The sequence below is a fragment of the Eucyclogobius newberryi genome, unplaced genomic scaffold (assembly GCF_026437365.1).
Source record: "Eucyclogobius newberryi isolate DKJ021-1_F unplaced genomic scaffold, fEucNew1.0.hap1 SCAF_31, whole genome shotgun sequence".
Taxonomy (NCBI): Eukaryota; Metazoa; Chordata; class Actinopteri; order Gobiiformes; family Gobiidae; genus Eucyclogobius; species Eucyclogobius newberryi.
This window is the reverse complement of record NW_027315957.1, coordinates 568,313-573,985: the sequence shown is the minus strand read 5'-3', so window position 1 is coordinate 573,985 and position 5,673 is coordinate 568,313.

Below are 5,673 nucleotides of genomic sequence, written 5' to 3'. Positions count from 1 at the left end.
AGCTGCAGAACACTGACTTTAGAGATGTAGGAGAGCTGCAGAACACTGACTTTAGAGATGTAGGAGCTGCAGAACACTGACTTTAGAGATGTAGGAGCTGCAGAACACTGACTTTAGAGATGTAGGAGCTGCAGAACACTGACTTTAGAGATGTAGGAGAGCTGCAGAACACTGAATTTAGAGATGTAGGAGCTGCAGAACACTGAGTTTAGAGATGTAGGAGAGCTGCAGAACACTGACTTTAGAGATGTAGGAGCTGCAGAACACTGACTTTAGAGATGTAGGAGCTGCAGAACACTGACTTTAGAGATTTAGGAGCTGCAGAACACTGAGTTTAGAGATGTAGGAGCTGCAGAACACTGACTTTAGAGATGTAGGAGAGCTGCAGAACACTGACTTTAGAGATGCAGGAGAGCTGCAGAACACTGACTTTAGAGATGTAGGAGCTGCAGAACACTGACTTTAGAGATGTAGGAGCTGCAGAACACTGACTTTAGAGATGTAGGAGAGCTGCAGAACACTGACTTTAGAGATGTAGGAGCTGCAGAACACTGACTTTAGAGATGTAGGAGCTGCAGAACACTGACTTTAGAGATGTAGGAGAGCTGCAGAACACTGACTTTAGAGATGCAGGAGAGCTGCAGAACACTGACTTTAGAGATGTAGGAGCTGCAGAACACTGACTTTAGAGATGTAGGAGCTGCAGAACACTGACTTTAGAGATGTAGGAGAGCTGCAGAACACTGACTTTAGAGATGTAGGAGCTGCAGAACACTGACTTTAGAGATGTAGGAGCTGCAGAACACTGACTTTAGAGATGTAGGAGAGCTGCAGAACACTGACTTTAGAGATGTAGGAGAGCTGCAGAACACTGACTTTAGAGATGTAGGAGAGCTGCAGAACACTGACTTTAGAGATGTAGGAGCTGCAGAACACTGACTTTAGAGATGTAGGAGAGCTGCAGAACACTGACTTTAGAGATGTAGGAGAGCTACAGAACACTGACTTTAGAGATGTAAGAGCTGCAGAACACTGACTTTAGAGATGTAGGAGAGCTGCAGAACACTGACTTTAGAGATGTAGGAGCTGCAGAACACTGACTTTAGAGATGTAGGAGAGCTGCAGAACACTGACTTTAGAGATGTAGGAGCTGCAGAACACTGACTTTAGAGATGTAGGAGCTGCAGAACACTGACTTTAGAGATGTAGGAGCTGCAGAACACTGACTTTAGAGATGTAGGAGAGCTGCAGAACACTGACTTTAGAGATGTAGGAGAGCTGCAGAACACTGACTTTAGAGATGTAGGAGCTGCAGAACACTGACTTTAGAGATGTAGGAGAGCTGCAGAACACTGACTTTAGAGATGTAGGAGCTGCAGAACACTGACTTTAGAGATGTAGGAGCTGCAGAACACTGACTTTAGAGATGTAGGAGCTGCAGAACACTGACTTTAGAGATGTAGGAGAGCTGCAGAACACTGACTTTAGAGATGTAGGAGAGCTGCAGAACACTGACTTTAGAGATGTAGGAGAGCTGCAGAACAGTGACTTTAGAGATGTAGGAGAGCTGCAGAACAGTGACTTTAGAGATGTAGGAGCTGCAGAACAGTGACTTTAGAGATGTAGGAGCTGCAGAACACTGACTTTAGAGATGTAGGAGAGCTGCAGAACACTGACTTTAGAGATGTAGGAGAGCTGCAGAACACTGACTTTAGAGATTTAGGAGAGCTGCAGAACACTGACTTTAGAGATGTAGGAGAGCTGCAGAACACTGACTTTAGAGATGTAGGAGCTGCAGAACACTGACTTTAGAGATGTAGGAGAGCTGCAGAACACTGACTTTAGAGATGTAGGAGCTGTAGAACACTGACTTTAGAGATGTAGGAGCTGCAGAACACTGACTTTAGAGATGTAGGAGCTGCAGAACACTGACTTTAGAGATACAGGAGCTGCAGAACACTGACTTTAGAGATGTAGGAGCTGCAGAACACTGACTTTAGAGATGTAGGAGCTGCAGAACACTGACTTTAGAGATGTAGGAGAGCTGCAGAACACTGACTTTAGAGATGTAGGAGCTGCAGAACACTGACTTTAGAGATGTATGAGAGCTGCAGAACACTGACTTTAGAGATGTAGGAGAGCTGCAGAACACTGACTTTAGAGATGTAGGAGAGCTTCAGAACACTGACTTTAGAGATGTAGGAGCTGCAGAACACTGAGTTTAGAGATGTAGGAGCTGCAGAACACTGACTTTAGAGATTTAGGAGCTGCAGAACACTGAGTTTAGAGATGTAGGAGCTGCAGAACACTGACTTTAGAGATGTAGGAGAGCTGCAGAACACTGACTTTAGAGATGTAGGAGCTGCAGAACACTGACTTTAGAGATGTAGGAGCTGCAGAACACTGACTTTAGAGATGTAGGAGAGCTGCAGAACACTGACTTTAGAGATGTAGGAGAGCTGCAGAACACTGACTTTAGAGATGTAGGAGAGCTGCAGAACACTGACTTTAGAGATGTAGGAGAGCTGCAGAACACTGACTTTAGAGATGTAGGAGCTGCAGAACACTGACTTTAGATATGTAGGAGAGCTGCAGAACACTGACTTTAGAGATGTAGGAGCTGCAGAACACTGACTTTAGAGATGTAGGAGCTGCAGAACACTGACTTTAGAGATGTAGGAGAGCTGCAGAACACTGACTTTAGAGATGTAGGAGAGCTGCAGAACACTGACTTTAGAGATGTAGGAGCTGCAGAACACTGACTTTAGAGATGTAGGAGCTGCAGAACACTGACTTTAGAGATGTAGGAGAGCTGCAGAACACTGACTTTAGAGATGTAGGAGAGCTGCAGAACACTGACTTTAGAGATGTAGGAGAACTGTAGAACACTGACTTTAGAGATGTAGGAGCTGCAGAACACTGACTTTAGAGATGTAGGAGCTGCAGAACACTGACTTTAGAGATACAGGAGCTGCAGAACACTGACTTTAGAGATGTAGGAGCTGCAGAACACTGACTTTAGAGATGTAGGAGCTGCAGAACACTGACTTTAGAGATGTAGGAGAGCTGCAGAACACTGACTTTAGAGATGTAGGAGCTGCAGAACACTGACTTTAGAGATGTATGAGAGCTGCAGAACACTGACTTTAGAGATGTAGGAGAGCTGCAGAACACTGACTTTAGAGATGTAGGAGAGCTTCAGAACACTGACTTTAGAGATGTAGGAGCTGCAGAACACTGAGTTTAGAGATGTAGGAGCTGCAGAACACTGACTTTAGAGATTTAGGAGCTGCAGAACACTGAGTTTAGAGATGTAGGAGCTGCAGAACACTGACTTTAGAGATGTAGGAGAGCTGCAGAACACTGACTTTAGAGATGTAGGAGCTGCAGAACACTGACTTTAGAGATGTAGGAGCTGCAGAACACTGACTTTAGAGATGTAGGAGCTGCAGAACACTGACTTTAGAGATGTAGGAGAGCTGCAGAACACTGACTTTAGAGATGTAGGAGAGCTGCAGAACACTGACTTTAGAGATGTAGGAGAGCTGCAGAACACTGACTTTAGAGATGTAGGAGAGCTGCAGAACACTGACTTTAGAGATGTAGGAGCTGCAGAACACTGACTTTAGAGATGTAGGAGAGCTGCAGAACACTGACTTTAGAGATGTAGGAGCTGCAGAACACTGACTTTAGAGATGTAGGAGAGCTGCAGAACACTGACTTTAGAGATGTAGGAGCTGCAGAACACTGACTTTAGAGATGTAGGAGAGCTGCAGAACACTGACTTTAGAGATGTAGGAGCTGCAGAACACTGACTTTAGAGATGTAGGAGAGCTGCAGAACACTGACTTTAGAGATGTAGGAGAGCTGCAGAACACTGACTTTAGAGATGTAGGAGAGCTGCAAAACACTGACTTTATAGATGTAGGAGAGCTGCAGAACACTGACTTTAGAGATGTAGGAGAGCTGCAGAACACTGACTTTAGAGATGTAGGAGAGCTGCAGAACACTGACTTTAGAGATGTAGGAGCTGCAGAACACTGACTTTAGAGATGTAGGAGAGCTGCAGAACACTGACTTTAGAGATGTAGGAGCTGCAGAACACTGACTTTAGATATGTAGGAGAGCTGCAGAACACTGACTTTAGAGATGTAGGAGCTGCAGAACACTGACTTTAGAGATGTAGGAGCTGCAGAACACTGACTTTAGAGATGTAGGAGAGCTGCAGAACACTGACTTTAGAGATGTAGGAGAGCTGCAGAACACTGACTTTAGAGATGTAGGAGCTGCAGAACACTGACTTTAGAGATGTAGGAGCTGCAGAACACTGACTTTAGAGATGTAGGAGAGCTGCAGAACACTGACTTTAGAGATGTAGGAGAGCTGCAGAACACTGACTTTAGAGATGTAGGAGAACTGTAGAACACTGACTTTAGAGATGTAGGAGCTGCAAAACACTGACTTTAGAGATGTAGGAGCTGCAGAACACTGACTTTAGAGATGTAGGAGCTGCAGAACACTGACTTTAGAGATGTAGGAGCTGCAGAACACTGACTTTAGAGATGTAGGAGCTGCAGAACACTGACTTTAGAGATGTAGGAGAGCTGCAGAACACTGACTTTAGAGATGTAGGAGCTGCAGAACACTGACTTTAGAGATGTAGGAGAGCTGCAGAACACTGACTTTAGAGATGTAGGAGAGCTGCAGAACACTGACTTTAGAGATGTAGGAGAGCTGCAGAACACTGACTTTAGAGATGTAGGAGCTGCAGAACACTGAGTTTAGAGATGTAGGAGCTGCAGAACACTGACTTAGAGATTTAGGAGCTGCAGAACACTGACTTTAGAGATGTAGGAGCTGCAGAACACTGACTTTAGAGATGTAGGAGAGCTGCAGAACACTGACTTTAGAGATGTAGGAGCTGCAGAACACTGACTTTAGAGATGTAGGAGCTGCAGAACACTGACTTTAGAGATGTAGGAGCTGCAGAACACTGACTTTAGAGATGTAGGAGAGCTGCAGAACACTGACTTTAGAGATGTAGGAGAGCTGCAGAACACTGACTTTAGAGATGTAGGAGAGCTGCAGAACACTGACTTTAGAGATGTAGGAGAGCTGCAGAACACTGACTTTAGAGATGTAGGAGCTGCAGAACACTGACTTTAGAGATGTAGGAGAGCTGCAGAACACTGACTTTAGAGATGTAGGAGCTGCAGAACACTGACTTTAGAGATGTAGGAGAGCTGCAGAACACTGACTTTAGAGATGTAGGAGCTGCAGAACACTGACTTTAGAGATGTAGGAGAGCTGCAGAACACTGACTTTAGAGATGTAGGAGCTGCAGAACACTGACTTTAGAGATGTAGGAGCTGCAGAACACTGACTTTAGAGATGTAGGAGAGCTGCAGAACACTGACTTTAGAGATGTAGGAGCTGCAGAACACTGACTTTAGAGATGTAGGAGAGCTGCAGAACACTGACTTTAGAGATGTAGGAGCTGCAGAACACTGACTTTAGAGATGTAGGAGCTGCAGAACACTGACTTTAGAGATGTAGGAGAGCTGCAGAACACTGACTTTAGAGATGTAGGAGCTGCAGAACACTGACTTTAGAGATGTAGGAGAGCTGCAGAACACTGACTTTAGAGATGTAGGAGCTGCAGAACACTGACTT